The sequence below is a fragment of the Lissotriton vulgaris genome, chromosome 4_1 (assembly GCF_964263255.1).
Source record: "Lissotriton vulgaris chromosome 4_1, aLisVul1.2, whole genome shotgun sequence".
NCBI classification, from domain to species: domain Eukaryota; kingdom Metazoa; phylum Chordata; class Amphibia; order Caudata; family Salamandridae; genus Lissotriton; species Lissotriton vulgaris.
The window spans coordinates 798,080,551-798,094,972 of record NC_141691.1 but is presented as its reverse complement, the minus strand read 5'-3'; positions in this window follow the sequence as shown (position 1 = coordinate 798,094,972).

The following is a 14,422-nucleotide window of genomic DNA, read 5'->3' as shown; positions in this document are numbered from 1 at the left end:
TCTTGCATAGCATTCTCTGTCCTGCAGTTGACTGAGCGCTTCTTTGTTATACATTTCAAGTGGCCAGAGTACTATATTGCCCCCTTTGTCGGACCATCTCACCACTATATCTGATCTTGATTTTATTTTTTCCATTAGTGCATTGTACTTTCTATTGTGATCTTGGTTTTGTTGATATTGCTGCCTTGTGCTTAGAATGGAGAGTTCTTTCAAGTCCTTTATCACATATTCAGCAAACAGATCTAGGCCATCTTTCGGCATTGTTGGCATAAATATTGATTTAGGTTTAAATCCTGTTTGGACTGTCTGCCAAATGTTTATGTCAGAGCTCATGGCTGCCCCACTTGGTGTGATTTCTTCATTCACACTTTCATTTTCCAGTTCCAGGTCTATTAGGTTTTGTAGTGTTTCCATGTGTTCTACATTTAGCATTAGGTTCGGATCATTGGTAGTTGTTGGACAAGCAGTACTCGAGTTCGAGTTGGAAAAATATTTCTGAAGTTTTAGTTTCCGAACATATAAAAACAAATCAATCCGCGTTTGGGTGTAATCAAAGTTTGTGTTGCTGCAGAAAGTTAAGCCTAACGATAACATTTCTAATTCATCTTTAGATAGCTCCATGTTGGTCAGGTTTATAACTGTGTTATCTTTGTTTGTATCCATTATCGGCGTCTGTTTTGTCTGTATTTTTGTTTTTGTTTTTCTTGTTTTTGTACTTGCTGTCCCCCATCTCCTGTCTTTTCTCCTCCTGCTTTTTGTTGTTGTTTTTGGTTTTGTTTGTTCCTGCCAGGCCCCTCTCCTTGATTCGACGTGGTCCGTGGACGCAATGTTCTGAGGCGCTGTAGACGTAAAAAAGCAAATTCCTGTGCTGGGGTCGGTGCTGGACCTAGCATTTCTGCACCTTGAATACTCTCATTGTCAGTGTCATATTCCGAGCTGATCTCATTTTCACTTTGTTCAACAACAACAGTCTGATCTCTCTGTGTTTTATCCAGGGGTTGTCGTCTTATTTGATCGAATTTTTTCGCGAATGTGTATATCCTTCCATTCAGATAGTCATTTCGATCTCTTTGAAATTTAATGGCTTTTCTTTCCTTAATTTCTGCTTCGTGTTTTTCCAATCTCCCTTTGATTTCTTTCATTTTCTCCGCGATTTCTTCCTTGTTTTCTTTCGTGTCTAGTTCTTTTAGTATCTCTTCAATGCGTGTGATCATTTTGGCTCTATCAATCGCAGCAAATTTGATGAGTATTTTTAACATGTTTTCTGAAGACTTGGCACTGTTCTCTGCCCACATTTGTAACATTTCAGGGTCTGGGTCCTCATAGGTGGGTGCAACCAATATTCTTAGTCCCCTTGGGATTCTACCCACATCCAGGTACCTAGTCAATTATTTCACTTCCCACCATATTGCGACTTCTTTTTTACGCAATTTTTCCAACTCATTCAATAATATTTTCGTTTCATCTTTTTCTTTTGGTTGAACTTGAGCGCCTTGTCCAGTCTTGTTGCCTTTACCCGTGTCTGTGTCAGTGAATATATCTAATGCAGCCTCCTCTCATTCCCTTTCCCACTCCGCAGCCATGCTGACAGATTTGGATAATTTTTACGTTTGTACAGATACACTGCCCGTGTGGTTTCTGTTCTCCACACTTGGGCTCACTCTCCCATTGGATCCTTCCCTTGCGCCCGCTCCCTCTAATCACACCGAGTCACGGCTTACCTAGAAATCCCCGACTGCTCTCCAGCGATCGCAGATCTCCCGGCCGCCAGTCTCTGATGTTTTCACAGATTGCTCGGGTCTTTCTCGCATTCCGATGGGGGGCACTGCGTGTCTCTTTTTCCAAAAAGTTCCACCAAAGATTTTTCCTTTACGATGCAGTGCAGCCAAAACGAGGAGGGTCAGCGTAGGGCTTCCAGGACTCCAGCCCTTTGTATTTTCACCATACCAGTCTTTATCATCAAAGAAGGCGCTGACTCCGTGTATCTTAATTCAAACGTTTTATTTCACAAATCAGCTTCTGCTCAGACGCATTTCGGCGGCTTGCTCCCACCTTGCTCACTAACATCTGACCACTGAATAGTGCACTTTATATACATTTACATTGTGTCTTGAGTTGCAATTAACATAGCTAATTGGCATTTCTTGTTGCCAAGGTGATGTGGTTACACCCTCGTGTTGACGTGACTGTTAGCATGCCTGTTACATTTCTGGCAGACTTGTTTCACTTATGATTCACGTCTTTTCACACTTATTTTAAACAATAACATCATGTCCAAAATACCTTTGTTCAATCATTATCTTTCTGAATTTGCCACACTAGTCGTTCTGACACATTTATATCATACCTTCATAATCCCTGTATTTATTCAATTACATTCCCCCGCTTGAAAATTGTGTAGTGTTTCACCTGCGGCGTCTCCCAAAGCGTCATGGAAATTTTAGTTTGTCACGGGAGAGAACGTGCCACGTATGTGATTGGGTCATGAGTTTCGAGTGGGTGATGTAAGGGATCGAGCTTACCGACGATCGGTTTGTCGGCCTGTCGGCAGAGTCAGAACATGTTCCGTTGTGCCCAGTTCAATCTCTTGCCGGTAAGCTCACAGTTCGTTAGACCACAAGTGTGTATGTCTCCCCTGGTTTGCCTAAACTGTTTACAAAATGTGCTGGTTACAGTTCTCGCCCGGATTCATAACAATGGTCAATAACGTGCTGTAGCGCAAGTGCGCGCCTAATACAAAATTATTGCGATGAGTCGCCACTTAATCTCGGGGGGTTATGGTGATTGAAGATGACAGGGTTTATGTTGGGTGTGCTCAGGTGGTGGTGTCTTTGTGGACTTACGGAGGTGGTTTGTCCTCATTTGACACGAAGTGTATGATTATTTACAGTGATAGCGCATAAAGGGTAGGTGTTGTTGAGGGTACTAGGGTTGAGAGGGCTGCACTAGATATGGACACTTAGGGCTTCATCAGCATTTAGCCCTGAAGGAATCTTAGAATTCAGCAGAATAATATATCTAGATTCCAGGCGGCGTAACGCAAGTTTGCGGTTCCCGCCCCTCACGTTCTTGGGGATACTGTCAATGACAAAATATGTCAGACCTTTAGAATCACCTTCATGAATCTCATGGATATGGCGTGCTACTGGGTAGGATGGATCCCTATTCGTAATTTCCCGTAGGTGCTGCAGGATTCTAACATGCACTGGGTGAATGGTGGACCCTACATATTGTTTGCCGCATAAACATGTGAGCACATATACCGCATATTCTGTCTTACATGTATAATGCTCTCTGATGGAGTAGGGTTGTCTTCTGAATGGTACTGTTATACTCGTTGTATTGCTCCCATGACTGCAGGCCTTACATTTGGCGCACTTTTTAAAACCTTTTTGGGATTGTAGGCAGTTTTTTTGTTTTGTGATAACAGGGGCGTTGCGTACCAGTTGTTGACGCATTGATCTGGCTTTCCTAAAGGACACTAATGGTTTTTCTCCCATTCTTTCCCCTATGGTTGTGTCATTCCGGACCAAAGGCCAGTGCCTTCTGAGTATTTTTCGAAGGTTCGCATGGTAGCGATTAAAACCTGTAATTAACCTCTCTCCCCTGGTTTGCCTAAACTGTTTACAAAATGTGCTGGTTACAGTTCTCGCCCGGATTCATAACAATGGTCAACCACGACAGTAGTCTATTGACATTTTTTTGCTTGGATCAAGCTGAGAAATCTGAAAGGGGAGGAGATCTCTTAAGAAAGTTACGCACACTTGAACCCAAGTATATCATCAAGTTGCAGACTAAGGCACCGAGAGGATTGAATAATGAGGAGGAAATGTGGGTTCACATTGGCTAAACAGCATAACCAGTGTCATCCATTTTAATGAATGGTCAGTCTGCACTGAGGTTCGATGTAAGAAAATATTTGAGCCCAGTAGTGAAACGTACATTTATTATACCATTTCTCGCCAGATGGAGTTGCCCATTCAGGGCACTACTGTGCTTTTTCATAAATTTGAATGAAGTAATGTGTATAATACATATATTGCAAGACCAATATTGATTGTAAATAGATGTAAATATGAACAAGCGCAGCTGTTGAACAGCCCATACAGGGAGCAATTGCAATGAATTTTGGTGTCTTACTGGACTTATAATGAGAGGATATCGAAAGACAATTGAATATGAATTCCTTAACTTATATTCCCAGTGAAGAAAACGGATATTATTTCCCGTTTTTGGGCGCTCATATGGGTAAATTTAAGAGTTGATCATTTGTAAATATATATATATAATGCTGTTCGTGGTGAGAATATGCACAGTACTTAAGACAAAGGGACATTAACCCCTTCCATGCTGATTTCGGCCCCCGGCCGTCATGCATCACGGTGCTCGTGTGCTGATGACGGCTGGGGGCCATCATGAACCAGCCCACTCTCTAAATTGCCCGGACAGGCGCAGAATCGCGGCTGCGCCCAAGGGGTTAATGCAAACTGCCAGGTAAAACAGTGCATTATTCTCCCTGTCCAAGATGGCCACCATGTAAATAAACTTTGTTTATTTTTATTTTCAGTAGAAATCACCCAGTCACTTTCTATGTCTCTGACTTTTGTATAGCACATCTTTATTTAAACACAGTATAGATTGTGGTTTGTTAACACTGACAAAGGTGGTAAAGCTGAAAGGCGTTTGTTGACAACTTGCAGAAACGATGCATTAGAGGATATAATTTTGGCAACATCTATGACTCTAGAGTGTGCTCTCTTGAAGAACGGTTTCACAAACAGAGGAATCGTGGTTGTGGAATACATATACATTATGCAACAAAACAGACAGCGAAAACATTCTGAAATTGAATATACAAAACTCATTCGCAAACTACAAAAGCACACTGAAGTTATCATTAATAAAGCTGATAATGGCGGGAACATTGTTCTGTGGCAAAGAGTTATGTATATGGAAGAAGCTTGTTTGCATCTCAACGATACTAACTGTTACAGGAAAGCTAACTTCCAGGAATTAAGACATAATAAAGAATACATCTTCAGTGAATTGGCACAGTGAAGCGTGTTGGTTTGCTATCTAAAAAGGAGTACAGTTTTCTGAAAAATTATCATCCTATGACTCCCTTTTAGTACTTCATTCCAAAAGTGCACAAAAATGTGGTACCAGTTCCTGGCAGACCGAATATTTCGGCATAGAAAAGCTTATTGAAGGCAATGTCAAAATATGTCAATCATTTTTTACACAAATTTGTAGAAAATCTGCCATTGTTCATCAGGGACACTGGACACTTATTAACTAAACTAAAAACAGTTACATGGGAGGAAGACTGTCTTCTAATAGTGATGGACATTAGTTTGTTATACACTAGTATTCACCATAGTGATGACATTAATGCAATTCGCTATTATTTGGACTCTGTCTTTAAACTAATTGGATAAATTGTATCATGTGCTTTTGTAAAGGATTCGTATTCAGTTGTTCAATAAAGTTCTTAGTGAACAACTGAATACGAATCCTTACAATATCCACCATGAGCTCGAACAGCATAGAGTTCCTTAATACCCAGGTAATAGTAAGTGAGGGCAAATTTACTACCAGCCTCCATAGGAAATCGATTGCAGGTAACAGCCTTCTTCATGCCCTCAGTGCTCATCCAGAGACTCTTAAATGGAGTATACCATAAGGAGAGCTACTGAGGGCTAGAAGAAACTGTAGCAAAAATGAATTGTTTGAGGCAGAACAACAAAGAATGGTAGTTAGATTCAAAGAACGTGGGTACCCAGACTGGGTACTCAAAAAAGCAATGGACAATGTCAAAGATACAACCAGGGCCAGTACCCTCTCCTGCACAGAAATTGAGACTAGGGTTATTACCACTTTCAATCAAGATTCCAACAAAGTTCAGAAAGTTTTGGCAGACTATTTGAGAAAATACTCAAGTCTGAACCCATCATCGGTCCTAACATCAATGACAGGCCCTAAATCACATACCTTAGAGGTAGAAGTCTACGTGATATCCTGGTTAGAGGGGATATTTCTGACACTAACACCCGTAATGTCCACAATGTAAAAGGTTTTTACCCATGTGGACATTGCAGAGTCTGTAAAACCAGTCAGATGGTAAAAGAAATACGGGTTTCGTGGAGAAAAAATCACACCCTGACACAATTCTTAACCTGCAGAACTAATTATGCTATATATGTGCTAGAATGTCCCTGCTAATTACGGCAAGTAGGAAGCACTGTATGCATGGTCAAGAAACGGGTACAAGAGCATATCCGAGCCACTACATTGACCTCCATTACCCGATTGCCCGCCACTTCCAAGAGAAGCATAGGTCCAACAATGCATTGCTGAAATTTTATGCAATTGAACAGGTAAACATAGGAAAGAGGGAGCTAGCTCTTAGAAAGAAAGAGTCCAAATGGATTATAGAATTAGAAACCTGTTTCCCTGGGGGGTCATAATTTGGACGAAGAACTGGCAACCCATCTCCATGATACCTGAAAATCATAATGCATTTATTGCTATCCATCGTTGAATAATATGTGTAAGATATATGAAAATGTTGATCTTTAAATGTATGTTTTTAATGTTTTTTAACTTGTTTCTGTATTTGGTTGTTTGCAGGAGAGAAGGAAGGGACTCTACACCTGCACGGTTTAAGAAACTTCACGGGTTCCCTACCCTTTTCTTCAGTGGCAAGACTACTGCACTACTAAGATAAGAGACTTTCTCGACTTTGGTTGATTTGGGCTAAGACACTTCACTACACTTTTAACCTTTAAATCTTTTCATTTTCTTTTTTTATGGCTAAATGTATATATTAATTCAATATGCAAACAATTGTGATTATTTGAATGCAGATCCACTCGCAGAGTTTTGATAGAGGGGAGTGAGGGTCGGCACTAGTCCGCCTACACCAACGCACACACTGGGTCATAATCCTTTAACGGCACTAGACCGAATATAATCAACTAGATTGCATGCTGTATGACCGCTTGTGCAGCAACGGTACATACCCGATATGTATGTTTAAGGAATCCACTGAGCAGTAATATAAATTAAGAACGACCAATGGAGATCATGAAATCCAGTCTAAAATGTTCAGAACAAAAAACCTGGATTCTGTGTAAATACAGTACGAATCCAACATATAACATACTGCTCATTGATTGTAGATAATGCAATTTTTGTATTGACTGAAAGAAATGTTTTTCTACACCATTCCAAGATGGCTCTTGTATCCAAATCTGCAAATGATCAAAATGGTTGTGCATCGTTTATGTTTATTCTTTGTTTACTTAAGCATGCCTTGTTTCTACTGTGACTATCATGTGAGCAAGACGCTATCGTGTGTCGAAACGCGTAGCGAAGGAATAAATCATCTGGTGAACTTTCTCTCCTGTGTGGGCATTCTATTTTTTCTTTTGGATTTGCATAATAATTACTGGCTTGAGGGTGCCTGCCGGCAATGCGCCACCGACTACGGGATTGACCCCAAAAGGACCCTGAATGCGGAAGTATATATGTTGCGACCAACATGTAGCATACAAAGACAAATTGAGCTTGAATTGTTAAAAGCACTTCGAACCTACTAAGCCCAATTAATGGCGTTTTTGTAGTTTTCGTGCATGCAGTATGTCTTCACTTTTTATCATTTGTATAGTTTTCACATCACCTGATTTTATGCACCAATGTATTTAAATGTTATTGCTTGAGCAGTTCAGGTATGTGAGCAAGGCTACAGGTTAGCCGAAATGCCTCATCCTGGCTGAGAGCATTTCGCACCTGGCAAAATAAAAAGTCACTGCAGCCAGCAGTGAATAAGGGATTTCTGGAGTCCGTGTCTTTCTCCTTTTGGTGGATCTATCAACGGAGTGGTAATTGGATGTTACCTTAGGAGGCTGGCTTGTGCCTCCCAACACGGACCCCTCTCCACGAAGCAGGCTATCCGAATCACAAGCAGTGAGGAAGTGCAGCTGAGTCGAGCTTAATTGGATAAGCCCCCTGCAAGACTATCACGTGTTTGAACAGAACCGTTGACCGGATGAGACGACAAGAGTATTCTCCCATGGCCTTTACTGTGAGGGATAGCACTGAGGATCATCTGTGACACGGCGGACATAAGTCACACCAAGCAGGAGGAGAGGTACTTAACACTGCAGGCGGGGGGGATTGCCAAGTGATTAAACCCCCGAGACTTATATTAAAGCCATAATACACTGGTGCGAAACGATGTCAGACGAGGCGCTCCTCGAGCAGGAAAAGACGGCCGCAGATTTATTTGATAACTTGCTGACGATAATGGAACCTGCCAAGAAACAAACACCGGAGGCTGAGCAGAGTTCAGATATCAAATCATTGTTAAAAGCGTTAGAGAAAAACACCCGCAACGAACTCACGAAATGGTGGGAAATTAAATTGCTGCAAAAATACCACAAAGTCAATAGAATACCGAGGGGGCTGAGGATAATGCTAGCCCCCAGCTTCGAGGATCCCAATCCGCTTTTATTAAAAGACTGGGCTGACAGTAATCTAGGGCCGACGACGGCTGAAATGCCAGAAACCGGTCCCCGGAAGCTTGTCTCCTTTCTGGTGAAGAATTGGCTTGGTAGTTTAGTCTGCCCTGTTCCCATGATGCACTGGGCCAGGGACAGACTGATTTGCATATAGCCAGGTTCTGTGCTGGGATGGTGCAGTGAGCTAAATAACGGTGATGGATCAAGCCCTGATCTTTGGACTGGGTAAGAGTGGTCTGCTTAATTCAGACACTCTGTTCATCACCACCCCCTTTTCTGAATCAACAGTAATCTAGAAGCATCGATGCAGCTTGTTTGCCTCCTAATCAAATATGCAACTATCGACAGGGAGGTGAATGTACAAGAAATTGCATGCATCAAACAAGAATTGATTGCTTTAACAACTGCAGCCAACAAGGATCACATGAACAAATATATCCAAGATATGACAGGACGTATCAAAAAACAAGAAAATACCATAAAGGCCAGGAAGGCGTATAAGTTTGCCCGGGACAAGGGCGACTATGAGCGGGGCCAAGTGTTCACGTTTTCGCGCAAATACAACCTCATCCAAAAACAAGGCGGCATAGGCACACAAAATAAACAGGCAAAGGGACAAACAGCTAGTTCCAACATGGCAGTTGCCTCATCATCAGATGCCAGTACAGTAGTCACTAATACTGATACTGAGGATAGTGGTTCAGAAGCGGGCAGCACCTTCTCCTCAGAGCCACTGACATACGCTGAAGAAATGGATTATATCCGGCAACAGAGAAAATCAACCCTAAGATCGAGGAATACCAATCCTCAAGCCGCAAACGTAGGAACCACAAAAGGAGGGAACAGCGCAAATGTGCAAAGCGCAAGAGGTCGAGGTCAATCCTACAAGAAGAAAACGTGGAAAAAACAGTTGTAAGTACCGGAAAAACCATCATCAACCTTACGAATATAGAACTCAATACCGGTGAACAACAACTATTAAGTCTGGGGCTCAGTTACTGCCCGGAGAGCAACTTTAATTTTGTAGATGCGAGGATAGATGTTTACAAATTTATACGCAAACTGAAACTGGCCAAATATTTTAAGATCAAAAACCCAAACAAACCTAGGGCCAAGCCACCCAAAACTGTTGCCCTGACCGACCTCACAGCCAAACAAATTCCATTGTTGAAAACCATGTTCACACTGGGCCGAGATATTTCTGATAACAGCCAACAAACGGCCAGCACACAGCAGATTGCAGACGCGGAAGGGATCACAATTTCCGCTGCAGGAAAGAGTCCTTTCAAGGCACCTTCCACTTTCGTTCCATTAATGCTGCGCGATGCTCTGGATATTTTCCATGACCGCGTAATGGAAGAATTGAAGAAGCTGCATAAAAAAACAATCAGAAGTGAACAGCAATCGAAATCTACCATTTCCAAACAATATTTTCAGCTCATGGAGAAATCGAAAAACAACTCGCTTGTCGTAAAGAACTCAGACAAGGGCGGCAACCTGGTGCTCTGGGATAAAGCTGAATATAAAGCAGAGGCATATCGACACTTGGACGATGTAGAGTGTTACGAACATTCCAATGGGGAGGCGGTGAGTAAGGTAAATAAAGATTATAAGACCCAATTGATGGCATGGAAAAGAGAAGGGTTAATTACCAAAGATGAATTTTCCTTTTTACATAAGGAATATCCAACTTTGCCTACCTTCTACTTAATTCCCAAAGTCCATAAGCAAATCACACCAGTCCCAGGATGCCCAATCATTTCTGCTAGAGACAGTGTGATCGAGAACACCTCAAAGTATGTGGATCATTATCTACAAGAACACATGACTGCTTTGCCCACTTACTTAAGGGACACCAAGGATTTTCTTTGTAAATTAGACTCCATAACTTGGGCAAATGATTATCTCCTAATGACACTTGACATTTGTTCCCTGTATACAAATATTAGACACCAGGATGGATTAATAGTAACTGAGCACTTTTTGCAAAAGAAGAGTATTTCCTTGTATAACCATAACAAAATGTTACTTAACATGATGTGTTGGTGTCTGTATAACAATCTTTTCTTGTTCGATGGGAAGGTGTTTAGGCAGCGACAGGGAGTCGCCATGGGTGCATGCTTCTCCCCCAGCTCCGCGTGTTTACACGTGGGCTGGTGGGAGGAGCATGTACTCAGGAGAAAGCATAGAGCCCTGGCAGAAAAACACCTGATTCATGTATGGAGATATATCGACGATATATTTATCGTTTGGAAAGGGAGTCAATTAGAGGCGCAGACTTTTGTCAATACTATCAATGACAACAATCTCAACCTGCAGTTCACCACAAACATTGATCAGAACCAGGCCAATTTCTTGGACATCACAGTTAATATTGAGGATAACAAAATTACAACCCAGCTATACCGCAAACCTACCGCAGGTAACTCCCTGTTACATGCGACGAGTTTCCACCCACAGCACATCATCACCAGCTTGCCCTATGGCGAGTTCCTTAGAATAAGGAGAGCCTGTAGTACATCTTCAGCCATAGAGTCTGCACAAAAAGCCGCAAGAAACAGACTTCTACAACGCGGCTATCAAGCCAAGTTGTTAGATTCAGCATTAGCGAAGGCCAATTCCAGGGACAGAAAAGAACTTTTAAAGACACCCCTGGCTATAGATGAGACAGAGGTATTGCGCAATCTAGGGACGGACAAGAACCAGAGGATAGTGTCAGGGGCAAGGTACCATGTAGATTTATATCTACCTACAATAGACAGGCAAAGGCAATAAAGGGTCATAAACCCAACTATACCTATAGAAAGGCACGTTCTATGAGAAATTACCTGGTGAGAACTAGTCCAGAACTAGACATACGGAAAAATTGGCTGACCGCCAGTGCAGGATTCCATAAATGCAGCACCTGTCGTGCATGTAAATTTGGGATTAACAGCAAAACATACACAACAGGCTTTTCTGCCATTCCTATCAAGCTGAAAGGACACTACACCTGCCGCACAGAATATGCGGTTTATGTGCTGCAATGTGGTTGCGGCCTACGTTATGTAGGCAGCACCAAGCTGCCAGTCCACCAACAAATTTTACAGCACCTTCGGCTACTGTAAATTCGGACAGCACATATCCGGTGGCCCGCCACATCAATGAAGAGCATGCTAGTAACCTGGACATGCTTAAATATTTTGTGATTGACAATGTACCATCTAGCAAGCAGGGAGGTGACCGCTAAAGGAGATTACGACAACTTGAAACTAAATATATACTCAAACTCAATACTAAGACCCCGAAGGGATTAAATATTTTTGAAGATATACATCATTTCCTCTAGGAGAGTATGCGAGAAGAAAATTGGTTTTGTGTCCAATAGTTTTGAGTCCCTTTGTATAGTGATGTCCTCCACAATTTAGGTAGATGATAAGCTGAATCGGTAGAAAGTTCTTACACTTGCAGTTTGTTGTTTGTTGTTTTTTGTCTTTAATTTTGTCATTTGGCACATCAACCCATACCTATATTTCTATTGTTGAATATTATATAGGATTTGGTTCTGCACACACGCCTTTTACTATGTCCCAGCAGTTTCTTGATATAATATATTGATTGCATGAGATGCAATTGTTATTTATCGTCCTGACATTCCTTATAGTTTGAGCATTTTCACGAATATTCTCCCTAGGACAATGTTCTGTACCCTGAGATAGAGGGGAAGTCTAGAGTAATTTGTGGAGTGATACATGAGAATATCGTGTAAAATAGGCCTTACCCTTTTTTCCTAAGAAGAGTTTAATGTGTAATGACACATTGGTTTCTTTAACAACATCTCTGTTTTTAACTATACTATTGCACAGGAGTTTCACTTTATAATTTTTTCACTTACTGCATCTAGATTGCAAATGGTCTTTCCACTCAGATGAGATAGGTGGCCTAAACCCCATTGTATTATTTACAGGGGTGGATATCTAATAAAACTTGACAGCGAATATGAGGCCTATTTGGTACTAAGTCTAAATATATTAATATTCTTTGGAAGGAATAATACATTTAGCATTTAATTGTCCTTCCATTTTGCGGTTATATGTAATGCATTTGTGCATGAAAAATATCTTTTACTGTCGTTAGAGAAAAGGATGTTCAATTATCCCCACCACTGGGCCAGGTGTATTTTTAACAACACACTTTTAGAATTTAATCGCAATGAAATGAATTGTAGATTTACCCCTAATATCTATCTAGAAATGTATTTGTACACGAAAGCAATTTATCAATGGGTGTAACAATCAACATCTAGCAGGAAAATATGCAAATGTATTTGTACAAAGAAGTTAATTATTATTATTTTTTCGTATAATTTTCTGTTCGTCTTGCGACCAACATTCAGCATACAAAGGCAAATTGAGCTTGAATTGTTAAAAGCACTTTGAACTTACTAAGCCCAAAAAACTGCGTTTTTGTAGTTTTCGTGCATGCAGTATGTCTTCACTTTTTATCATTTGTGTAGTTTTCACATCACGTGATTTTATGCACCAATGTATTTAAACGTTATTGTTTGAGCAGTTCAGGTATGTGAGCAAGGCTACAGGTTAGCCGAAACGTGTGATCCTGGCTGAGAGCATTTCGCACCTGGCAAAATAAAAAGTCACTGCAGCCAGCAGTGAATAAGTGATTTCTGGAGTCCATGTCTTTCTCCTTTTGGTGGATCTATCACCGGAGTGGTAATTGGGCATATATATATATATATATATATATATATATATATATATATATATATATATATATCTCTCGCAGTTTCCGTATCGGCAGACACAAAACTACAATCCCAGTAGTAAAGAAGATACGGACACGGACCTCAATTCAGTGCTGTTACTTTATTTTCGGTGCTCAAGCGTCACGACGCGTTTCGGTCCCGCCTTGGACCTTGATCACATGACACAGTGTGAAGGATCACATGGGTTTAAATACTCTGTCAGTGGTGATGACATCAACACAATACCGCAAATAACCATAGACATAAAAGAGTTACAACGGAACCAAATCACAGTTCATACCAGTGTTTGATTCAATATGTCAAATAGAAATGGTACATAAAACCCAAGTAAGTCAAAAAACATTTTTTTGAAACATGATAAAGTGCAATAATGAACATAAATAAAGTTAAAATTTACTTTTACTTCATTAAATAAAGTGCTCGTGCAAGTGCAAAAACAGGTTAATTTCAGTAGGTGCGCTATAATGATTGCAAGAGTTTCTACAATTTTGAGCCCAAAATTGGTTACAAATAATGCGCAAAAAGATTACGAATGCGCAATGTATTTAAACGCTATTGCTTGAGCAGTTCAGGTATGTGGGCTACAGGTTAGCCGAAATGCGACATCCTGGCTGCATTCGCACCTGGCAAAATAAAAAGTCACTGCAGCCAGCAGTGAATAAGTGATTTCTGGAGTCCGTGTCTTTCTCCTTTTGGTGGATCTATCACCGGAGTGGTAATTGGACATATATATATTATATATATATATATATATATATATATATATATATATATATATATATATATATATATATATATATATATATATATATATATATATATATATATATATACACCCACACCAAGTTTCTCCTTTCAAAGGGGCCTCCGACCCTGTCAGGGCGGTCTCGGTTTCGGCAGGAATGGAGCTACCTGCTTAGTGTACGCCAGCACAACAAACAGCCAAGACACGAGCATGGGAGACAAAGCGCTCGTTTATTGGACACTGGGCGGCAGTTCAACATCACGTTCCGACGCGTTTCGGCTGATAAGCCTTAATCATTGGAGGGCGGGTTACTTTAGCCAAGTGGTCAGTCCTTCATTGCCCATAATGTGTATATATATATGTTCCAAACACTCTTCCAAGGAAGAAAAAGGC